At 45.6% G+C, this 25,765-nt stretch overlaps 1 protein-coding gene across 3 annotated transcripts in view; it reads right to left on the bottom strand.

The window, feature by feature from the left end:
• jcada (junctional cadherin 5 associated a) overlaps positions 1-25,765 on the bottom strand; it is a 280,161-nt gene that overhangs the window by 120,614 nt on the left and 133,782 nt on the right. For 2 of the 3 annotated variants that reach the window (XM_085987674.1, XM_085987671.1), the window contains exon 2: positions 12,196-12,317. The gene's annotated coding sequence lies outside the window, so the exon portion shown is untranslated. Of the gene's footprint in view, positions 1-12,195; positions 12,318-14,404; positions 14,906-25,765 lie in introns of those variants that run through there. The other variant, XM_085987672.1, reaches the window with a different exon arrangement.

A 25,765-nucleotide genomic window follows, 5' to 3' on the forward strand; every position in this document is an offset into this window, starting at 1 on the left:
CGGAAGCCGTCCCGCTGTCGTCAACAACGTCTGCCGATGTGGCTTGGGCATTCATCAACACTTGGGTCGCCTGGTTCGGCGCCCCATCTGACGTCTCCTCCGACCGGGGGCCCCAGATCACATCGGAGCTCTGGAACGCTGTTGCCCAAGGCCTCGGGTTGAGACTCCACCGCACCACCGCATATCACCCTCAGGCTAACGGGCTGTGTGAACGGGTTCATCGCTCCGGGCCAGCCTCCGGGACAACAGTTGGATCGACGTTGTTATCGCTCCACGTTATGTACGGAACTTGGTTGGGTTATCGGGGCAGGGTCCCTTTAAGAGTCGTCGATTGTGTGATGACGTCATAGCCCTGCGACGAGGCCGAGTCCCTCAGTCCATGCGGAGAGTTAATAAAGCTAACACGCGTTTTTCTTTGCTGCTACGAAAGTCTCGCAGCCTGATGATTTCCAGCGACTCCTACATTACATTGTTTTCCTTATCTGCTTGCAGGGAACAACTGTACAATGGTGAGGTGTGTCCAAACTTAAATTAGTTCAATTTGGACCAAATTTAGGTTTTTGGGTAGGAACCACAAGCCACCTGGTTCAAGTTATTTGCGGACATGAGGTTCTTTTGAATTACATGTGATGCTCGCATCCAACTATAACCCATTAAACATAAAGCGTTATTTTGAGGAAAAATAGAATGCTGACGCATACAGCTAAAACTGTAAAATACAGGTGCGAGCAACTCAAGCTCAAACTGTGTGATGCTCTGATCAGACCACGCTCAGAGTACTGTGTGCCGCTTGAGTCACTGAGACATTTGTATTTGTAGGGAAATGGTGTTAAGGAAATTGACGGGATTGAAGGCCGATAAATCCCCAGGGCCTGATAATCTACATCCTAGGGTACTTAAGGAAGTGGCCCTAGAAATAGTAGATGCATTGCTGGTCATCTTCCAAAATTCTATAGATTCTGGAACAGTTCCCATGGATTGGAGGGTAGCTAATGTTACCCCACTATTCAAAAAAGGTGGTAGAGAGAAAATGGGGAATTATAGACCGGTAAGCCTGACATCGGTAGTGGGGAAAAGGCTAGAATCCATTATAAAAGATGTAATAGCAGAACACTTGGAAAGCAGTGACAGGATCGGACAAAGTGAACATGTTTTACAAAAATAAATCGTGCTTGACTAATCTACTGGAATTTTTTGAGGATGTAACTGGTAGAATGGATAAGGGAGAACCAGTGGATGTGGTGTATTTGGACTTTCAGAAGGCTTTCAATAAGGTCCCACATAAGAGATTAGCATGTAAAGTTAAAGCACATGGGATTGGGGGCAAGGTACTGACTTGGATAGAGAACTGGCTGGCAGACAGGAAGCAAAGAGTTGGAATAAACAGCTCTTTTTCCGAGTGGCAGGCAGTGACTAGTGGGGTACCGCAGGGATTGGTGCTAGGACCCCAGCTATTCACAATATATATTAATGATCTAGACAAGGGAACTAGATGTAATAGCTCCAAGTTTGCAGACAACACAAAGCTGGGTGGGCATGTGTGCTGTGAGGGGGATGCCGAGAAACTCCAGTATGATTTGGACAGGTTGGATGATTGGGCAGATGTATGGCAGATGCAGTATAATGTGGATAAATGCGAGGTTATCCACTTTGGTGGCAAAAACAGGAAGACAGATTATCTGAACGGCAATAGATTGGGAGAAGGGGAAGTGCAACGAGACCTGGGTGTCCTTGTGCACCAGTCGCTGAAGGTAAGCATGCAGGTGCAGCAGGCGGTTAAGGCGGCAAATGGTATGTTGGCCTCCGTAGCGAGAGGATTCGAGTACAGGAACAAGGATGTCTTGCTGCAGTTGTACAGGGCCTTGGTGAGACCACACCTTGAGTATTGTGTGCAATCTTGGTTGCCTTATCTGAGGAAGGATGTTCTTGCCATGGAGGGAGTGCAGCAAAGATTCACCAGACTGATACCTGGGATGGCAGGAATGATGTATGAGGAGAGATTGGGTCGATTTAGCTTATACTCGCTGGAGTTTAGAAGAATGAGAGGGGATCTCATTGAAACTTATAAAATTCTCACAGGACCAGACAGACTAGATGCAGGAAGGATGTTCCCGATAGCGGGGGAGTCCAGAACCAGGGGTCACAGTCTAAAGATAAGGGGTAAGCCATTTAGGATAGAGATGAGGAGGAATTTCTTCACCCAGAGAGTGGTGAACCTGTGGAATTCTCTGCCACAGAAGGCAGTTGAGGCCAATTCATTAAATATATTCAAGAAGGGGTTAGATATATTTCTTAAGGCTAAAGGGATCAAGGGTCATGGGGAGAAGGCAGGGGCAGGGTACTGAATTTGGATGATCAGCCATGATCTCATTGAATGGCGGAGCAGGCTCGAGGGGCCGAATGGCCTATTCCTGCTCCTATATTCTATGTTCCTATGTTTCTATGCCACATAGGAGACATTCACACCTTGGAGCCTGATTCCTGATGTTATGAGAAAAGACCGGACAAACTTGGGTTTGAAAGGAGGTTAAAAGAGGAGACTGTACAATGGTATATAGGATAGTAAACAGTATGGAACAACTAAATCCAGAGCTTCAAACTAAACTGTGAACATTGTTCAAGGAGACACAGGATCAAACTGATAAAAGGAAAATTTAGGACTGACGCCAACAACCTCTTAATAAAAGAATAAACAACATAGGAAAAAAATAACGGCTTGTGAACGGCACATGCTGTGATTAATGCGCAAATCAGCCAACAACTTGTAACAAGGAAGACATACCCATGAATTGCAAATCGCCACAAGTTGCTGGTCGATTTGTGTCGCTCCGCTGTTAGCTTCATGAAAATGGCACCCCGCGCTTAACCTCCCCGTGAGTTTCATGAAGTTGCTGCATTTGCACATTAATTGCCCATTTAACACGCCGCAGAAAGTTATGTCTAGTAATTACTAGCGTAAGTACTCTTTTAATGATGTGATAATTGTTAACTGATTGTCAATCAACCTGTCTTGCCCAGAAAGTAAATAATTATAAGTCTGGAGACTCATTTTTTCAGGTTGTGAATTGTATTAGGTGATTTAAAAATGTCAAATTTTAAATTTTTACATTTTTTTCTTACTTTTCCTTTCTCTCTCTCTCTCTCTCTTAATCCAATCTTTCTTTCCCTCTCTTTAGTTCTCTTTCTGTACCTGCTTTGACGTTGAATTCGCCCACTCGAATTCACCCTCCTTCTCAATCCTTCCTCCATTTCTCAATCCTTTAATTTCATTGGTTAAGGAGATACACTGATTATCCCGTTGTTCACCGAGGTCCCAGATGCCCTGTTGCCCTCGCTGCGCCGTTGTCAGCTCGCACTTCCAGCAACTTTGTGGGGAAAAATGTTTTAAAACCTAAGCGTACATGAACATGCTGCAAGATGCCCCGCTGCAGCAAAGTCTGACCCATTGAATGGACCCCGGGCGGGGTATGGTAATGAAGGCACAATCCAATTTCTAGGCCACACCCACAGTCTCCTGGATAGATGAGCAAAATGGACTGAATGTTCTTTTTGATCTGTATCTATCTTGTGATCTTTTAAAATAAATAAGCAACTGGAATCTTGCTCTCGGCTGGATAAGGATCCAGTTGTTTTTATTTCCAGCAATACAGTTCCACTGGGATGGGTGTTTGTGTTGAATCTATATTGCTGGAGGCATCCTTAAAATGCCCTGGATACTACCAGTGTTAAATTTTACACAGAATTTACAACACAGGAACAGGCCATTTGGCCCAACTCATCTACACCAGTGTTTATGCTCCACACGAGCCTCCTCCCACCCTACTTTTTCTAACCCTGTCAGCATATCCTTCTATTCCTTTCTCCCTCGTGTACTGATCTAGTTTCCCTTAAATGCATCTGTGCTATTCAGCTCAACTACTCCATATGGTAGCAAGTTCCATGTTCTAACCACTTTCTGATTAAAGAGGTTTCTCCGGAATTCCTTAATGGATTTATTAGTGGCAATCTTATATTTATGACCCCTAGTGTTGAACTCCCCCACATCTACCCTGTCAAACCCCTTCATAATTTTAAAGACCTCTATTAGGTCACCCCTCAGCCTTCTCTTTTCTAGAGAAAAGAGCTCCAGCCTGTTCAGTCTTTCCTGATAGTTATAACCGCTCAGTTCTGGTGTCATACTTTTTTGCACCTTCTCTAATGTCTTTATATCCTTTTGTAATTGTAATATGGAAAGCAGAACTGTGCACAGTACAGTGTGGTCAAACCAAGGTTATATACACAGTTAACATAACTGTTAGATCCGTGGTTCAGTGGATAAATAATTACACGGATGCTGTACATAAACAAATAACAGGTCTTTACTGGAGGAGGGTAATCTCTAGACTGGGGGTACAGAGGCATGCGCACAGCTTATATACCGGTGTGGTTACTGCCGGTACCACAGTATACAGGAGCTGTAAAAAGTAGTTCTGACTTAAAGCACATACACTACAATAACCTCTCTGAGTTTCAATTCTATTCAACTGGAAATGACTCCAGTGCTTTGTTTGCATTTTTGATGGCCTTGTTAACTTGCGTTGCTACTTTTAATGATTTGTGAATCTGTACACCTAGATCCCTTTGCTCAACTACCCCATTTAGACTCTTCCTTTCCATGGAGTATGTGGCCTCTTATTTCTCCTACCAAAATGCACCGCCTCACACTTATCTATATTGAAATTAATTAGCCATTTGCATGCCCATTCTGCAACTTTATTAACGTCTTCTTGTATTGTGTCACAGTCTTCCTCCGTATTAAGTAATTAAGTATTATCCCCAATTTTGTGTTATCTGCAAATTTTGAAATTGTACTTCTGATACTTAAACAAAATGTAAATATATAAATACAAACTTTTACTGCTAGACTGGAAATAATTGGGGTGGAGAACAAGGCTTAATTTGTTGCTCAGTAAAGGCTGTCCAACTAGTCCCACTCCCCCACCTTTTCCTCATATCCCTGCAATGTTTTCTTCTTCAAGTATTTATCCAATTCCCTTTTAAAAGCTACTATTGAATATGTATCCACCACCCTATCTGTCAGCGTATTCCAAATCCTAACCACTCGTTGCGTAAAAAAGTTTTTCCTCATGTCGCCTCTGGTTCTTTTGCCAAATCTGTGCCGTCTGGTTATCGACAATTCAGCCATTGGAAACCGTTTCTCCTTATTTACTCTATCTGAACCCTTCATGATTTTAACACCTCTACCTTTCTGCTGTAAGAACAACCCCAGCTTCTCCAGTCTCTCCACATAACTGAAGTGCCTCACCCCTGGTACCATTCTAGTAAATCTCCTCTGCACCCTCTCTAAGGCCTTGACGTCCTTCCTAAAGTGTGGTGCCCAGAATTGAACACAATACTCCAGCTGGGGCCTAACCAGTGTTTTATAAAGGTTTAGCATAACTTCCTTGATTTTGTACTCAATGCATCTATTTATAAAGCTTCTTTAACAGCCTTCTCAACTTGTCCTGCCATTTGAAGGATGGGCGGCCCTCCTGATTGCCTGCAGAATTGGGCAGTGGGTCAGTGCTAGCAGCATCACCCCCAGGACCTGGGTTCAATGCAGAAAGAGGATCAATGACCTCGAGTAGCAAGGGTAGGTACACCTCTCCACCTCCCTCAAAAAAATCTCACAACACTCCTCTCACCCCTTCCCCCACTACTCTCAACTATTATCTCCCCTCCATCACATCCTTCATTATACGCGGGTTTAACCCCTGCTCCACCCACTCCGTTCCCACATTAAAATCAACCATTCACTGTCTGGGACGTCTGGCCAGTTGGCAGGAAGGGCTGCGATCCTGGATTGTTTTTGAAAATGTTGGCAGTCTGAAGTTTGAAAGGGTGCTGGTGCTCCGTTGCTACATTACATCTAAAGTGATTTCCTGACTGCAAAATGACATGAAAACTGTAGCTGTTGCTAGACAAGTCACACGAATGTGCATTTACCTTATTATCCATACCCTTACAGTAGAACAGAAGATGTGTTGAGTTTTGATACTAATTCAGCCAGGAAACACCATGGCCTCGATTTCCCGCCCATCAGGGGGGTGTAAAAATATGAAGATTGAAAAACGCAACCCCAACCCAACCCCATTCCCTCCCCATTAAACTTTAAATCAGGCCATGACGAAGCTCTCGTAAAAGACGGACGGGGTCTAATTAACATTCCAAAGTCGCAGTCTGATGACATCATTACCGCAACTTAAATTTAACTGGAAGTGAGGGGGAGGCCTGAGCTGCTGACTCCCGATGGCAAGTGCTAAAGATCTGCTCTTTCAGCACTATTTGTGGGCCAGGAGGAGCAGGAGTGCTCCCCACAGGCCTCACAAGGAAGCCTTTGGCCTTCCCAGCCCCGATAACTGCCTGGAGCCTTCGGCTCCATCCTCCCCCCTTCGGCCCCGATCTCCAGTCTCTCACCACCTCCCCCCGCCCCCCCCCCACCCACCCCAACCCAATCGCAGCCTGTAGCTGATACTCCCTTCCGAGTACCAGGGACCGTCCCGACGGGTCCCCGGCTGCGGCCTCCTACGGTCAATATTCCATGCTGGGAGGGAGGTAGCCCAAAAATATTCTAATGAGTCCCTGCTGTTAAGATCGGCAGGGCCTCCATGTCCCCAGCCTTGCTGGGTTCTTTGCCTAATTATGGGCTTCCCTGTAACCTCCCCGGCTCCCCGTTAATGTCGGGGCCATTAAGTTGCTCATTTTTTTCCAGTTTCACACAAGTTAATTTAGCCAGGAGTGGCCATACTGGACTGGGATAGATTTTGGACCCATATTTCGGCCAGAACTAGCAAGTGCCCTTTCTTAAATAACAACAGAAAACGCTGGAAAAACTCAGCAGGCCCTTTCTTGTTAGTTTTAAAATTTGACCTATAATGGGGCAAGTCATTCCTGGAAATGGAGGTGGGTTTAAATGGGTTTGCAATTTTTGTCATCCCTGCTGATTGTGCCGTTAGCAGTTCTGGTGTTGGCACTGGTACACAGACCCCCAAGGGACTAGTTCACAGATTCTATTCAGTGGCATAAAGTGCTATTTCACACCACATTAATAGTGAAAGCCTTCTTTGAAAATCATTTCTGCCGTGGTTTCACATCACCGGGCTGCAATTCTCTTGCATAGCGAGGAGAAAATAACCTTGGGATTTGTGCCACAGATCATCAGGGGCAACAAAAGGCCCATGTGACATGTCCCAAATACTGAGGTCAGATGTGGAAACAACGATAATTTAAAACAATTTATAAAAACTTCTGCAATTTTTGACTAGCTCAATTATACGGAGCTCTTTATTGGTAAATATGCATAGCCAATACTCCACTCTACAGAGAAGTGTGGGATGGGCGCGATACCATAAATGGGCAGTGCCTTCATGAAGGGGAAGGGAAGAATTACCAGGACAGCCGTGAATTGCTTTTGTCTCAGTGGCATCACACCCAAGGCACCAATGATGCACTTAAATCTCAACTAAACAAAAACAAAGGCCACATACTTTCACATGAAGATGGATCCCCTTTACAATTAATACCATTGAGTTTTGAGTACGCAGGCACCACACTAATACACCCCTGGCCTTTTCTCAGTAGCAATGCACCATGGCAAATGTAGGTGGCAGAACATTTATTTGTGCTGCGTCAGAGTGCACAAAGATATCTTTGTCAACACAAATCAAATAAAATTTCCTTCGCCGTCCAATTATAGGATGGATTTCATGCGCAGATCAAAAAGTGGCCTGTGCTCGAATCCGTACCCATGTTAGTAGACTGGCAGCCTGGGCCTGCCAGATTCTGTGGGGTCAACCAGCATACATCATTTTAAATAAACTCCCTGTGCTCTCTTCCCATGTACCTTTAAAGGGACACAGCGTTTTTTGAGAGAATGCTGACATATTGAACAGCATGGCTGGAGGAGTTCTCAGAGCTAACTGCTTCATCAAAGAGAGCTTGGAGGTTTAATTGGAGGAGGCGCCCCCGAGGAAAGTGGCAATTTTGGGGACAGAGGGAAGTCCTCCAAATAGAGCCAGTGTAGGAGCTGGCCAATCATGTGACCGCTGTCTCCTCAGTACATCACTATGGGAGAAAACAAGAAGAAAGTTCTCCAGCCTGAGGAAGAGTGCCAAGGCAGGGAAAACTAATTGCTTCCCACTGAAAGGAAGGAGATGGCTGCACTATGCTTGTGTCAAGCTCTCAGCCCACAGTATGCTTTTATACCTGCAACACAGCCTGCAACCCATTGGCTCCACCTCTCACTTCTTAAACCTCCTAAATATCTGAAGATGCACCTCCAACTTGGTGGCTGTTAAAAGGAAGATCAGCCTTTCACTAACATAACTCTGCCATGTTTTCTCACCAACTCACCCACACATGACTCCTAGACCACTTGCCTGCTCTTTAGCCATCTTTTCACACTAGGTGGAATGTAGTCTGCTCACTGGGGTGCCCCTCATAATGCCTCCTAATTCTCAAAGGTTCTGTGTTCTCTTTTCAAAAGAGACGAATACGATCATGAGCGGAGAACCTGCACAGGTAGACCAAGCAATCTGTGATGCCTCTGCCACGACAGGGAACAGGCCCTCCAAATAACTGGGGTAGAGGCCATTGAAGGAGTGAGTTAGGGAGAACTTGGTGGCTTTGTGCCAGCCCAGCATTTTAACCCCTTTTTCTTACTACCATTTTACACTCATTCATATCTGCCCCTCTGCTGCAAAGAACCATTTAGTCCTTCCTACTGGGGTTACAGCCATTGGCTGCATAGCATTAACACGTTGCCCTTTCTTTGCGCAGAGATCTTCCGTGATGAGGATGCTGTCACCAAGGAAGTGGGAGCAGGAAGCAGTCCTATCACATCAATACCTATCAAGCACTCCAGACCTCACAAGCATGAGCCCACAAATCATATTGGGGAAATCATATAGGGAGACGAGGCACCACACACTGATATGCAGAGCAAGCTTAGGTGGTATCAGACATAGGAACAGGAGTAGGTCATTCAGCTCCTCGAGCCCCATGAGTCTGATGAGCAGCAACACGAGGTACTGCAGGTTAGGGTCAGCTGCTGCAGGACTCATGGATTCGTAACTTGCAGGGGCTGCGACCAAGCGGCACTCATTAATTAGCTCATCATGCAGTCCTTTCTTAGCATCTTCAGTGGTCACTACATGGAGTGGCAGAGAACATGTAGTAGTAATGCTCCGACATCTGTCAGATGCTTTGGGGAACCTGCTGAGAATACAATGGAGTAAGTGCCACTCCAGGGCATCCTGTGAGGGAGCTCCGAAGGACAGAGGTCCCAAGTGCTGACGTAGTTTTACTCGCCAACTCTGTGTCTGGCTCTGTTCAGACCCTGGGCTCCAATTTACAAGAGGCCTTTATGTCTGATTTACAAAAGCTGCGGTTTGGCTTGATTGCATCCTGATGGTAGATTTCATGCTCTTTACTGATGGCCAAGGGTTTGTTCCACGCAGATCCGTGGTTTGCTGCATTGCTGCAAGTGGCAGCCAACAGCTGAATATGGCAGGAGAAAGGGATGACAACTTTACCTCTCAGAATGAGGAGAAATCTGCCCCTCGTAACCATTCTCCTCAGAGGACCACTGAAGAGGCAAGTAGGGGACAGGAGCAGTGAACTAGTACAGACGCCAAGTGCTGGCAGGAGGGCCAGGACGATTTCATGCCTATGATCACTGGGTATTATCTGTGGGTTAGTGTGATTGAGGAGCGGCAGCCTGCCATCACACTGAGGTGGCACTTAGAAGGAGTGAGAGAAAAAACTCTGCTAGTCTTCAGGGGGCTGGCTCTTCCTCGAAGTTTAGCTCCTGCTCCTTCTGGTGCTGCAGTGAGTGTTTCACTGAGGCACTGCTGGAGTTTCCTCGCTGGTCAGTGGCAATCTCTCTCTGTATCATAGAATCTTACAGCACAGAAGGAGGCCATTCATCCCATCATACCTGTGCCAGCTCTTTGAAGGAGCTTTCCAATTAGTCCCACTCCCCTGCTCTTTCCTCATAGCCCTGCAAATGTTTTCCCTTCAAATATTTACCCAATTCCCTTTTGAAAGTTACCAATGAATCTGCTTTCATTGCAGTGCAGTTCAGATCGTAACAACTCATTGAGTAAAAAATTCTCCCCATCTCCACAATGGTTCTTTCGGCAATTATCTGAAATCTGTGTCCTCTGGTTACCGACCCTCCCACTAGTGGAAATAGATTCTCCTTATTTACTTTATCAAAACCCTTCAGAATTTTGAACACCTCAATTAAATCCGCCCTTAACCTTCTCTGCTCTAATCCGAACTTCTCTAGTCTCTCCACATAACTGAAGTCCCTCATCCCTGGTACCATTCTGGTAAATGTCATCTGCACCCTCTCCAAGGCTTCCTTCCTAAAGTGTGGTGACAATGAATTGGACACAATATGACTGCCTAGGCCTAACCCACAGTTTATAAGGGTTTTGCCATCGAGTGAAGTTACTGCAGTGAGCCTGCTCTGTATATATGATGACCTGTATGTTTGTAGGAAAATTGTAGCACCGCTCAGGGTCTAACAAGACACCAAGGAAAGGGGTTGGAGATAGTGCCAAATGAACAGAGTTTGTAGTGACTACTGTGAATGATGGCTTTGGTTGTACCGATGTGCAGCTGAAGGAAATTGCAGCTCATCTAAGGCTTGAATTCGGAGCAGTCCGACAGCACTAAAGTGGCTGTAGGGCTGGGCATCATCGCATACATATGGAAGCTGAGCCCATGCCTCAGGACGATGTCACCGAAGGGCAGCATATAGATGAGAAAAAGAGGAGGCCGGGGATTGATCCTTGGGAGACTCCCAAGCTGATGGTGCAGGAGTGGGGTTGGGGGAAGAAGCCATTGGTGCAGTTGCATTGCTGTGTCCAGGAAGTTAAGAATGGAATCATGTAAAGGTAGTCCCAGGGAGTTGGATAATGTCAGGAAAGTGATAGATGGGAAAGTCAGGCCAACTGTGTCAAACTCTGTGGAAACACTAAGGAGAGAGTGGTATGGCTGTGCCTCTACTGTCTTAGAATTTTGAGAGCACACTTACAGCATGCACTGAACGTTACGCACACACACACACCAGAAGTAGGTCGGCTAGCATTTTGGTTGTGGACCCACCATCAGAGCTGTAAACTATCAGAAAGGCAAGCCTCTAACAGGGCTGAACAAAATAAGGGGGGAGGGGAGAAAGAGGGAAACAGATAGAAGTCCAGAGTCAGGAATGTTGACTCCTGTCATAGAGACGAGTTAATGGGCTAAACAGCTGACTATTAGCTTTTTTTAAAGGCTGAAAAGAAGTGAAAAACTGGTTGATGATATAGAAACATATATATTTGCAGTTTTCTATCTTTTTTGCAAACTAAGACTACTTTCATGTTGGTATTTTAATCTGACATCCATGGGCTGGCCCCTACTGTCTATGCTGTTAAATTTGTTTCCTGTAGCCCAGCAGCTGATGTGCAGACAGTTTTACCTGAATCTGAATGAAAGGACCAACATGAAAGTGGTTGAAGAAATAGAATCATAGAATGGTTACCGCACAGAAGGAGGCCATTGGGCCCGTCGAGCCCGTGCCAGCTCTCTGCAAGAGCACTTCAGCTAGTCCCACTCCCCCGCCCTTTCCCTGTAGCCCTGCAAATTTTTTTCCTTCAGGTACTTATCCAATTCCCTATTGAAAGCCACGATTGAGTCTGCCTCCACCACCCTTTTAGGCAGTGCATTCCAGATTCTAACCATTTGCTGCATAAAAATGTTTTTCCTCATGTCGCCTTTGGTTCTTTTGTGTTTGGTATCTTGATAAATTGCTGTAAATATAACTAGGTACATTATAAGGATTTGATTGGAAGTTAGTCAAGGGGTGGGGGAGGATTCAATCTATGTACTAAGTGTAACAAAATTTTACATGGATTTGAAAAGAACAAGCTTATGATTTTGTCAGATATAATGCAAAGAGGAAATCTTCCTTCGTATCCCCGGCCTCCCAGTGTTCAGACAGCTTCAGGGTGGTGCTCAGCTTAGCTTCCTTAGAACCTTCAGGTAGAGTGAGCGCAATGTGACAATTGCCCGATTATGTAGACACTCTTGTGCCGTCAATACCAAATGTATGTGACCCCCCTCCCCCACCCCAATCCAGCAGAGTTTTGGGAAGTTGTGGCTTACCTGACTGGAAGTTTGGCTGCACACTGTAATCCATGGAGTGCAGTTAGGTAGAACTTCAATATTCATACAATAATTCAAATTGTCCTTTCTACATTCTTGAGTTATATGATCTTTATCCAAATCTGTAAAACAAAAATTCATGTGTGATTTCTTGCGTATCTATATATTTGTAAAGTAACTTTCTGTTCTGGAATTTCTTCTTTCCTCCCCTGAAGACATGAACTTACATGGGTGGGATGGGATACAGACTCACGGGTGTTGGCTCCCCTCCAGCAACGTGCACAAGCAGCTATTCTTCATGTTTTAACTTGGATAGTGAATGTCAGCGGGTTGTTACTGTGTAACAAGGGTCTCTGGGTAGCTAATGGGAGGGTGGGGGAACGAGGTGTTAAGGTTTTGGGTATTTTCCACCCCTCTTATTGCAGATACTTCAGTGTCAGTATTGTAGATTACTCTCAAATGAGCTGTCAGCTCCTCACAGCCTTCAGAACACCATCACTGGCTCTGATATCTAGGTATGTGGGGGTTAAAGGGAAAACCCACCATTGACTAAGACTCAACTCTATCACAAAGGAAAATAGTCATGGCTGTTGTAGGCCAAACATCACAGCCCCAAGACATCATTTCAAAGTTCCTTCAGTTTAAAATAACAACAGAAAATGCTGGAAAAACTCGGCAGGCCAGGCAACATCCGTGGAGAGAGAAATAGAGTCAACGTTTCAGGTCGAAACCCTTCGTCAGGACTGAAAAAACACAGGAAATGAAACAGATTAAAAGGCCAGTTTGGGGGCTGGGAAATGGGGATGAAAGAACAAAAGAGAAGTGAAGAGACATTAAGAGGTATTCAAAACCAGACGAGATGGTGACAGGACTAGTAAAGAGACAAAGGACGGCTCTAGATTAGGTGTGAAATGCGCTGGCAGAATGAGAGACAGCTGCCATGTGGGAGAGAAAAAAGGGGGAAGGGCACAAAACAAAGGTGTGGATAAAAAATAAGTGAAAATGTAATAGGGGCCGAGGTTGTGATCTGAAATTGTTGAACTCTATCGATAGAGTCCGGAAGGCTGTAAAGTGCCTAATCGGAAGATGAGGTGCTGTTCCTCGAGCTTACGCTGGGTTTCCGTGCAACAATGCGGCCCGAGTCCATGCGTTGCCTTCAGTTTAAGTTTAGTTTAGAGTCTCCTGTACCTAATGATACATGTGACAACCCATTTTGTCCACTGCTATCTGCCCAGAGCAAGATGTTTGACTCCATCGTAAGTTGTCTCCAAGATCTTCTGTGATTTTTTTGAATGGTGTTAAATCAACACAGCCTTACTTTATTTTTCCCTTAAAAATGGCTTATAATAACATGATAAACACTGAAATGGAAGAACACTGCAAAAGTGTATCAGCACCGCATAGCGCGAATGGGCCCTGTGCACAGTAACTGTACCCCAATGTTTTAATGGAGCATCAGGCAAAGGATTAAAAACAATCTGAAGTTTATAAGAAAGAGAAATACGTTGACAGAATGTCTTGAACGCCTTTGTCCTACCCTAGTCCGATGATAGAGACGTCACGTCTTAACCTCATTCCTTTTGCTTGTCTGCTCTGCTGAAATGACCAGATTGCTTGGTGTGTGACTCTGAGGCCCGAGTCCATGCGCTTCCTTCAGCACAGCGTACCTGCGGAACTGTCTGTGCTGATGCCAAGTCCTGCTCTATCAGCAGTGCCTTAACTGTCACTGTCACTGGCCCTGTAGACGGAGTTCGTTTGGTGTGTGGGGAATACAGAGCAATTCAATTTGTACTCTAATCTAAATTTAAAACTCACTGATCCTTCTCTTGCGAATGTCACTTTGCAGTCTGCCCCTCCTCCCCTCGCCTATCTATAGATGGTACGGATGATCTGAGCACGGTCTAACCCTCGGTGTAGAGTGTGAAACAGAATGCTATTTGGGAGGATGCACGTAACAGCTGAGCCCTGAAACTCTGCTATTATTTGACATGCATTCAAATTCCAGTCAAGGGGCAGCTGCTGCGAAGAAACCGATGCAGAGGCTGTTAATTGAGCCAGTCCCTGTGTAAGTGAGACGTGTGACCGGCGTTTGCTCAGAAACAAAAAAAGGAATTAGCAAAAGAAAACATTATAAAAAGAAGCCAGCACCGCTCGTGCTTGGAAGTGAGGTTGGCAGCTCTCGGCTGGGTTACTGGATAAAATGACTCACCCCGTTGGCAGACGTTGGGAGAACACTGCGAGTGTTTTGGTGCGTTTACAAAACACGGTAGATGAAGAAAGAATAAAATGAACTATTTGACTGAGCCTGCTTCCCAATTATATCAGCAGCAACTCAAGCCCCAGTGGTGCTTGGTATCAGCTCCGTCCCAAGCAAGTGGAGGGGGGTCATGCGACTGGGGTGTGTCGGCAGTTGTCTGAAAATGCTTTAATCACACCTTTTGAGCATGGCTGGCAGTAGGCAGACTGAGGCTGTTTTATTCTCTCTTGCCGTTTCTTGCCCTTCTGCTAAACAGAAGTGTTGACTCCTTGCTATGGTTCCATGGACACCAGTCACCTCCTGATATAGTCAAGAAGCTGCTCTTCTTCTGTGAGCTGCAACAAGCGAGTGTCGGCAGGCTCTTCAACAATGGGGGAATGAGAACACTGGCACATTTTCTCCCCTCCCTAATCCAGGGGAACCAAGGTCACTTGTCGAACCTTTACTGCCACTGCAGCTGCGGCCAGCTGACTGGGCACAGACCAGGGCTGGAATGTGTGACCTCCCTTGGTCTGAATGGCTCAACTATTTAATGGATAAACTGGCTGACCCACCAGAGTAGCGACAAAGCTCTTAACTTCAAGTTCTAACCTCTGCAATACCATGAGCCGGAAAGATTCAAAGAGAGTTACCCTGGACTGGGCTACTGAGACATGATAAATGTTTCACACTATTTCTAGTTTGTACTGACTGCGACATAACTCCAGACTTACATTTATCAAAGAGAGGCGACTTTCTGTCATATTTTCTACCACCTGGCTAGGCTGCATTCAAAATCCAAGTGCCAGAGGTGAAAGCTTTCTAACCCACTGGCCCCAATTTTAACTCTAGCCTGTAGGCAGCCTAAAATCTGGCCCAGTACATGGAGTGTAGGACAGTTATCTGTACAACTTTTGGCCCAACTCTCTGGAGCTTGCCCACCTCCCCCCACCACCCACAAACCCTTCCGCTATTTTACATCTCTCCTCACCTTTAACATCCTATTGAACCATAGAGGTTTACAGCACAGACTGGAGGGTTACTGAGGAGACCATTCAGCTCATTGCGTTTGGGCTGACTGTTAGCTGGAACAATCCAAAACGAATCCCATTGCTTCGCTTTAACCTCATAGTCTTAGGTTTTACTCTGCTTCAAATATTTATCTAATTGTCCTTAAAAGAAACAATGGTGTTTTTCTTAACCACTCCCTGTGTCAAAGTTAGCCGCGCTCTAACAACCCTCTGTGTAAAACAAATTCTCTGAACAACAAGTTGGGGGTGAAATTCGGTTACACCCCATTTGGGGGCGGTAACAGAATTAGCAGCAGGCATGTAGTGCCCGGCGTGGGAGTACCACCCTGGCCGCTAAATTGGGTATACTGCCCCGGTGAGGGGCATTCCTCTTCCACTCGGGGCGGTGTCTGGGGCGCAAAGCGCGGTAGCACCAGAACGCTATGCATCCGCTCTGCGTAGCGCTGAGGCGTTTCACCGTAAAAGGGGGGGACGCTGCGAGCTCTGCAGGCCGTTTGATGGCCTCCACTAGCCCACAGAGTGGCGTGGTGCCGTGGCCGCAGCCCGGCACTGTGACGTGGTGCTGGGCTGCGCGATGGCGGCTATGGACCACGCCAAAGGCCGTCACGAGAGGCCAACCTGGAGGTCGGCCAAAAGAATAAAATGCCGGCACGGGCTGCATCCAGACCTCCCCTTTAATTACCGCCCCGACAATGTTGTGCGGCCTGGTTCGCAACCCGCGAGGCTGTCACTGACATCACCTGCGGCAGCCTCGCGGGGCGCAGCCAAATTTCTGCCGTGGGGCGGTAAGGGGCCATTACGGGGCGCTAAGGGGTCACGTCGCTCGCCGATGATGTCATCGCCGGTGGCGCAGAGGCCTGGGGTGCGCCGCTATCGGCGAGCGCCTCAGTAGCAGCCCGTCCAATTTCTCGGCGATAACCCCTTTGCACTCCGTTATCGCCCCCCGGAGGTGCTAACGGCGGGCGCAAAGGAGGCGAATATCGCCCCCCCCTTGTATTTGTTCAATATTTTATTAACCTCTTTCCTCACTCTCTTAGTAATAATTTTAAATTGATAACCCCTCGTCATCAACTCCCCAGCCAGAGAAAACAGTCTTTCCCTATTCATTCTATCAAAACACTTCATGATTTAAAAAAAAACTTCTATTAAATCTCCTCTTAACTTTCTCTGCAGCAGTGGAAATAGTCCTAGTAGCTCGTGTCTCTCCTCATAACCCTTGGAATTATCTTGGTGAATCTAAACAATATGCTCTCTGTGGTTTTCATGTCCTTTCTATAATGGAGTGCCCAAAACTGTAGCCGAACCAATTGCCTTTTTACACTTGCATTCTATGCCTCTATTTATAAGACCCAAAATCTAATGGCCTTCATAAAACACATATATATTCAACCAACTTTTGGTTAACTCTCCTAACTTTTCCACCACTACCTGGTGCCCTTCTTCTCCTACATGACGTGCAGCAGAATGTTTTCAACATTAAAGTTACTGCTATATAGAAGAAGGCTGTTGCTGTTGAGTTATTGGAAGATACTGCAGTCTGAACTGAACAGGATCATTATTCTAGTTTTTGCCACGAGAGTTGTTCCTTGTGTGGCATTGTTGAACTACACATGTCTTGTGTATATATTACCAGTGCTAGCAGTGATGTAACTTGGCATAATCACGGTAAGATCACATTTTCCACTTAGCTCAGCTGTAATACATCAGCACACATTGACTAAAGCATTAATTAGGCCAATTATTAGCAGGCTCACTGGGCTGAAACCAACAGACTAGGATTTTCCCCATTTTAAATATACTAAGTCCCATTTGCAGTACTACATTCTGCTTCTTGGAGGAATAAGGAGCTGCTATCAGTTATACAGTCCATCAATACTTGATGCACTTTAACAATTAAAACAAAAATTCTGGCCAACGTGTGAGTTTGAAGTAGCTATCAAATACTGTTACATTATTTTACATGCTTAATTTGAATAAACAACAGGAAATTTAACATAAATTGAAATGACACGCTAATTAAAACCTGTTAGCAGGAGTGCGCCTCTGGACCCACAAGGAAAGCTTAGGACTCCCCTGCCACAAATATTGCCCTTCCACTGCTGATTATGGGGACCCCTGTGAGATGGCCCAGTAGCCGATCCCGCCACTTCCCAGCTAATGGCGGGTGGTCTTCGGGCCATGCAATTCTCTGCCGCTTCCCGCCCGGAATGGGAGGGAGGTTGGCCGGCGCGGTGCAAATGAGGCCTGGGAGTTAAAATACGGTGGGCCCCATTTTTGGAGCAGCGGGTGACTCCTAACTCACACCACTACCCACCCACCCAAAAGTGGCCCGGAGTTAAAATTGTGTTTTACGTGGTATTATACTCCTGTCCTTATAAAACAGCACGTCCTCTAACTTACTAGGAGCAGGGCCATGGGAGATCCATTTCAGACATTATACTCCATATCGACACAGCCACGTACTTGAATCTCCCTACATTTATAACATTTTATATAAGGCAGAATATAATCTGCTAAGACACTGCATAAATATTACTGTCGTATCCTGGGTTTGGCTCACAACAAATATTTTTTGTTAGCAATTGAAATGTGAACAGCAAACCTCAGTGTCAGGAGCAGAGGAGAGAAACTGAGGAGCCAAGCTGTATTATTGGAAATAGTTTCCTGTTACTTAAAATATTATTGCAATCAACGTTATTCATTTACACAGATACCTTTCTTCCAGATACTGGCCCGTAATTTCCGATAGGAGGCTTCCTGCGTGCAGATGCCTATCGAGAAAAAATCTATGCCCTTACTTGAGCGCCCCAAGGTCCGAACTCTTCCGCTCCTGGGCCTCTCCTGGTGCGCACGCGCAAAGGCCCAGGTATCCCAGGGGCGCAGGCAGTTCACAAGCGTCCCTGGGATCACGTGGGCCAGACCAATGGGAGAAGGGAATCCCCCTTCATACTTTTGACAGGTGGATCTGTCAAAAGTATGAATGGGGATCACTGAAAAAAGACACCAAAACATTAAATACATTTTTAAAAAACCATCATGTTTTTAAAATGAGTTAAAATTACATGAAATTTAATATTTTAAACAAAAATTTAATTTTTTGAATAAAATAATTAAAGTTTTTTACAGGGCTAAAAATAAACTTACCTTTTTAAAAAGTATTTTAAAATTATAAATGAGTGAAAACAATTATTTTTTTACTTTTTTAAACTCTTATGCTGGTAAAAGCTGGCCTTACGCCTACTTTTACCAGATGTAAGATGTTTAAGGGATTTCAGCGGGCGAAGGTTCTGCAGAAAGAGGAACACTCCACCCGCAGAGGCCCTTCTCCAGTGGAGGCGTGCGATCTGTCGAGAGATCGTAAGTGCCGGTTTTCAGCGCATGCGCTTCGCATGCCTGAAACCGGCACTTGCGAGGTCCCTATGGGTGTGTACACAGCTCATACATGCCCGTAGGGATCGGAAAATACTGACCTATGTGACAAAAAGACTGAATCACTAACGTCAACATCTGGGTTAAAAGAAGTGGAATTGCTTTGGCCAAAAAGTTACATTTAAACAACCTGAGAGATGGCTATATTTATGATGACCTGTAATCACCTGGCCAGCCTCACAAGCCTGGCTTGTAAAAAAAAAAGTCTTCAAAGGGTTTTAAACCCTAGGCCTGGGGTCACCTACAACAACAACTTGCATTTATATAATGCCTTTAATGTAGTAAAACATCCCGAGGCGATTTAAAAGATCTCGAGCCGCTACTTCTTGACTTATCTCTCCTACTCCATAGGACCATGGTGGTAACCTGCACTATGGGCCTTGGCCCATTGCCTATATAAAAAAAGAAAGACTTGCATTTATATAGCGCCTTTCACGACTACTGGACGTCTCAATGCTCTTTACAGCCAATTAAGTATTTTTGAAGTGGAGTCACTGTAGTATTATGGGAAACATGGCAGCCAATTTGCGCACAGTAAGCTCCCACAAACAGTAATGTGATACTGACCAGATAATCTGTTTTTGTTATGTTGGTTGAGGGATAAATATTGGCCAGGACACCGGGGATAACTCCCCTACTCTTCTTCGAAATAGTGCCAAGGGATCTTTTACGTCCACCTGAGAAAGCAGACGGGGCCTCGGTTTAACATCTCATCCGAAAGATAGCACCTCCGACAGTGCAGCACTCCCTTAACACTGCACTGGAGTGTCAGCCGAGATTTAGGTGCTTAAGACCCTGGAGTGAGACTTGAACCAACAACCTTCTGACTCAGAAACCAGAGTACTACCAACTGAGCCACAGCTGACATTGTACTTGTCAATGGAAAAAAGACAGAAAAATTATATAAAATATAGATTCATCTTGCCTCTCAATTAAGAATAATGTATAAAAATAACAAAAAAATAATTAAATGAACAAGCTAGGAATCAAAATAACCACATGTAAAATGTTCAGCTTATATTCCACTTTAATAAAGCACTGATCTTTCTATCCTGCGACAATGAATCCTCACCAGCAGCTAATCACAGTAGCTTAATGTACAGACATCAGCCTCCAGCCTTTGAAATAATATTAATAATCTCCTCTTTCTCCAGCCTGATTCCTAAATTATGACAGGATGATCTATTTCATGAGAGAGTTCTGTAATGTGGAGATAAAACACCTTTCTTAAAAAGCCTGGCCCATGTCCTGGCTGTACCCTTTGTTTTAAAGACAATTCAGTTTCCTCATGACGTGCTTTAACCCTTTCCCACTGGGAATGCTACTTTCCACAGGAAGCCAAAGTCCACTTTTGGCTGTTTCAGAGGAGTGCAAGGTGGGATTTTTAAAGGGTGATCATTTGTGTGTGTCGATGTGTGCCTGAGAGAGGACACAAAAAAAGAGTAGCAGACAAAGGGTTAACTTAAAGAAGAGAAAATCTGGAAGGACTGTACCATAATTCAAGTAACGAGGGGATGTCAGTATAAAAAGACTTGTATTTAGGCCTGATAAGCCAGACCTGAGATAATCCTGATCCATAGGCTGGTGAGTCGAGGGGATAAACAAGACAACCCTCTGACAATCAACATCCACCCCCTCATCGAGTGGTTAGGATTTGGAATGCACTGCCTGGTAGGATGGTGGATACAGAATCAATAGTAGCCTTCAAAAAGGAATTGGATAAATACTTGTAGGAGAAAAAATTCCAGGGATATGGAGAAAGAGCAGGGACATGAGACTAACTGGATTGTTCTTCAAAAGAGCCAGCGCAGCCTCGATGGGCTGAATGGCCTCCTTCTGTGCTGCACTATTCTATGATTCTATGGGCCACCATCAGCTCCTCCTCACCCAATACATTCCTCAGCAAATTCCAGGTCATCACCACTCGCTGCGTAAAAAAGTTTTTCCTCACATCCTGGAGTTTCCGGGTTTCACAGCCGCCAACAGATGCTCCCGCTCCTTCACCGCCTCCCCGTTAATATCGGGGCCGTTGTCCCAGATGTCTGACATGGAATTTCATACTCAAATACAAGAGAAACAACCCCAGCATCTGCAATATTTGACCCCTTGTGACCCCACCTCATTGTTCTTTGATGTAATGTTTCCCTGACTGACCTGTTTGGACACCATTCACACCTTTGACTGCTGTGATTATCTCTCTGCCGAGGTGCGATTAATGGCAGTTGGAAAGGTTACCTGTAAACATCTGACATGATTCTCTGACTATATAAGCTGTGTCTTTATGCATTTCTCCACTTCACCTGAAGAAGGAGCAGCGCTCCGAAAGCTTGTGATTTCAAATAAAGCTGTTGGACTATAACCTGGTGTTGTGTGACTTCTTACATTTATCTACATTATCACATCCCCGTCTTGCTAGCCACCCCTCACACTCACCCTCATCCTAATGCAATCATACCAACTATCAACACTTGACAATAATTGCAACCTGGTGACAGAATTACATACATGGGAAATGTTGGTGTTCAGAGGGACCTGGATGTCCTTGTACACTAATCACTGAAAGTTAACATGCAAGTGCAGCAAGCAATTAGGAAAGCAAATGGTATGTTAGCCTTTATTACAAGAGGATTTGAGTATAAGAATAAAGACGTCTTTCTGCAATTATATAGGGCCCTGGTGAAACCATACCTGGAGTATTGTGTACAGTTTTGGTCTCCTTACCTAAGGAAGCCATGGTGTGGAGATGCCAGAGTTGGACTGGGGTGGACAAATGTAAGAAGTCACACAACACCAGATTATAGTTGTAAAGTCTGCGCCTCAATAATACACGGACTTCGGGAGAACAGTTTAAAAGGTACTTTACTGAACAAGAGCAGCTTGAAACTGAAACTACAGAAGCCTGCTAGGGCCTTTTATACAGGGGTGGTCACTGCCGGTACTGCAGTCTAAGACCAGTTATTCCCTTAAAGGTACATACACAACAATTCCTCCCCTTTTAGATAAACAGTACATAACATTCATTTAACAACTAAATAATAACTAATTACAATTAAAATTTTCTCAGTAATATATACATCAACTGAAATAGTCATTTATAAGTTCAGTCTTTGAGGAGGCTTCCTGATCCGGACTGGATAGCACCTTTCTCGAGTATCCTGTTCTGGCGGTGGAGTCAATTCTGGCTCATTGTCATTGGTTGGTTCGTCAGCTTCCAATACCCCTGCTTCTGAGGTAGACGCAATCTGTACTTCGGGCTCATTACCAGGTGCACATGCTTGTGGTACAGGTTTGGCTTGTTCCTGTGACTCTAGAATCTGGTCAGCATGGCGTCTCACGATGCTCTCTCCAACGTCCACTGTGTACATTAGTGGTCCCTGCTGTGTGCATATCGTGCCTGGCTGCCATTTTTCTGTTCGGTAATCGCGGGCCAAGAATGGTTGCCCTATCTTGAAGCTCCTGGTTGGCTTCTCATTTATGTGCTGGAACTGCTTATCCTCAATGTCTCGTCTTATGTTTGGTTTGAGCAAATCCAAGCGACATCTTAGTCTCCGGTTGAAAAACAGTACAGCTGGAGTTTGGTTGGTTACTGCATGTGTCGCATTCCGGTAAGCAAACAGGAAGTTATCCACCTTGTGTTGCAGTGGTATGTCGTCATTATACATTGCCTTTATGGCCTTTTTAAAGGTCTGAAAAAACCTCTCAGCTAATCCATTTGTGGCTGGATGATATGGGGCAGATGTGTAATGTTTCACCCCATTATTCTTCAGGAACCTCCGGAAATCCTCAGACACAAACTGTGGGCCATTGTCAGAACAGATCTGTTCTGGCAACCCACTCCTGGCGAAGATGGTCCTTAGGACTGCAATAGTTTTCTCCGTGGTGGTGGAGGACATTTTAATGACGTCTGGCCATTTTGAATGGGCGTCCACAACGATTAGAAACATTGAGTCCATAAATGGACCAGCGAAATCAATGTGTACCCGTTGCCATGGAGATGAGGGCCACTCCCATGGATGTAGCGGGGCCTGTGGTGGAGCGTTTTGGACCTTCTGGCATCCTGTGCATCTCTTGGTCATATCCTCGATTTCTTTATCGATTCCCGGCCACCACACAAACGCCCTGGCTAGGCTCTTCATTTTTACCCCTCCCAGATGACCCTCGTGAAGCTCATTGAGTACTCTATTTCTCAACTTGGGTGGAATTACCACTCGGGATCCACACGTCAAGGTTCCCCGGCACACTGACAGCTGTTCCCTCCTTGGCGAGAATGCTGGCAACAGTGAGTCGCCATATGCTGGCCATCCCTTCACCGTCAAATCATAGACCCGAGAGAGTGTCGGGTCATTTCGGGTTTCCTTCTCAATACTTGCATTTGTAACAGGCAAACATTCGGCTATGGTCGCATGGAATATCTCCACCGGGTCCACTGCAGGTGCTTCTTCCGCCGTAGGCAACGGTAGGCGCGACAGCCCATCAGCGTTTCCATGTTGTTTCGTACCTTTGTACTCTATGTCATACTGATGTGCCCCTAGAAAAAGTGACCATCTTTGCAGCCGTTGCGCCGTCATCACCGGAATGCCCTTCTTTGGGTTAAAAATTGAGACCAGGGGTTGATGATCAGTCAGTAGGGTGAATTTCTGCCCGTGCAGATAGTGATTGAACTTCTTCACCCCCCACAGCAGGTTGAGGGCCTCCCTGTCAATCTGGGCGTAGTTACGCTCGGCTGAGGTTAGCGAGCGCGATGCAAAGGCTATTGGTGTCTCTGAACCGTCACGGAACTTGTGTGACAGCACCGCTCCAATGCCGTAAGGTGACGCATCACATGCCAACCGAATCGGTATTGTTGGGTTGTAGTGGGCCAATACTTCTTTTGAAGTGATTTGGCATTTACATTCCTGAAAGGCACGCTTACACTCATCACTCCATTTCCATGTTACACCAGTTTGAAGGAGGGCGTTCAGTGGGTGCAGAATTGTAGATAAATTCGGCAAGAACTTATGGTAGTAGTTCACCAACCCGAGGAACGACCTCAGTTGCGACACATTTTCTGGTGCTGGAGCCTTGACTACAGCCTCAATCTTGTCCGGCGACTTATGCAACCCTTCCTCATCAATCATGTGGCCACAATACGAGATTTGTCTCCTGAAGAACTCGCATTTGGGACGGTTGGCTCGTAGCCCATATTCCTGCAATCTCGTGAGCACCTGTTCCAGGTTGGCAAGGTGTTCATTGTCATTTTCGCCCGTAACCAGGATGTCATCCAAATAACACTGGGTCCCCGGGATCCCTTGCAGGACTTGTTCCATTGCCCTCTGCCACATAGCCGGGGCCGATGCTACCCCAAATACCAGTCGATTGTACTGGTAAAGGCCTTTGTGAGTGTTTATCGTGAGGTATTTCCTAGATGCTACTTCCACCTCCATTTGTAGATACGCTTGAGCCAGGTCAATCTTTGTAAAACGTTTCCCTCCAGATAGTGAGGCGAAAATATCTTCTATCCGCGGAAGCGGATACTGTACTGTGTGCAGGACTGGGTTCACAGTCACCTTGAAGTCCCCACAGATGCGAACCTTCCTTGGCTCCCCAGGCGTGCTGCTCAATGCTTTCTTCATTACAGGAATGATGGGTGTGGCCCACTTGCTCCAGTCCACCTTAGACAGCACCCCCGAATGCTCCAGACTCTCCAGTTCAGCTTCCACAGCTGGGCGTATCGCGTATGGCACCGGTCTGGCCTTGAAAAATTTTGGGGTTGCGTTATCCTCAATCTTTATGGTTGCCTTTACTCCTTTTAGAGTCCCAAGTCCTTGTTGGAACACCTCTTCCGCGTCAGATAGAATTTGTGACAGACGTCCAGGTGCGACGTCATCATCTTTTTAGTCAGTCACAGTTAGTGCCAGAATGGAATGCCAATCCAATTGTAGTCTTCGGATCCATTCACGCCCAATAATGGTGGTCCTCCATCTCGTAGTATATACATGTATAGTTTCTGTGTTTCCTTTCTGTTATATTCAACTGGCACCCTTATTTTTCCTCTGGGGTAGACCTTTTGCCCCGTGTATGTCTTCAATACAATGGACGTGTCCTTTAAGGGTATGTGTGAGAATAGCCGCTCATAGTCTCGTTGATTCATGACAGTTAGGGCTGATCCTGTGTCCAATTCCATCTTCACTGGGGACCCTGCTATCATGAGGGTGACCCAAATGGTTCGGTGATCTTCTTTTGCGATCACGTTGCGTAACTTTAAACAACTTAGTCGCCTGCTCCCGGAGTCCTTATCACTCTCCTGATCTTCTGAACTACTATCTGTCAGTTTCTTTACTTTCCTGTACTGTTCCTTAGTAGTTCTTGTCGTGTTGGTCTTCTTTCCCGACCTGCAGACTCTTGCTATATGTCCCATTTTCCCGCATTGCCTGCATATTTTGTCTTTAAACCAGCAGTCCTTCTGCTCATGGGTTGTTCTGCCGCAGCGATAGCACTTTTCGGCTCCATACGCCATTTAGTTAGTGCTGTATTCTTGTGGTTTCTGTTGTATTTCCGCAGCTCCCCATGCTGCTGCTTCGTAGGATATTGCCACGCTGAAAGCCTGTTCTAGCGTCAGGTCCTTCTTTGAAAGTAGTCATTTCTGGGTTCCTTCACTCTGGAGCCCGCAGACAAACTTATCCCGTAAGGTGTCTGCCAGTCCTGCTCCGAACTGGCAGTGCTTCGATAACTTGCGTAGTTCCGTAAGATTGTCAGCATTGCTCTCATCTTTGTGCTGGTTTCTTTTATGGAACTTGAATCTTTCTGCTATCAGCAGTGGTGTAGGGCTTAGATGTTCCTGTAAGATATGAACAATCTCCTCAAAACTTTTCTCCATTGGTTTAGCTGGGGTAAT

Source organism: Somniosus microcephalus, chromosome 5, assembly GCF_052327205.1.
Source record: "Somniosus microcephalus isolate GS21.2 chromosome 5, FLI_Smic_1.0, whole genome shotgun sequence".
NCBI classification, from domain to species: Eukaryota; Metazoa; Chordata; class Chondrichthyes; order Squaliformes; family Somniosidae; genus Somniosus; species Somniosus microcephalus.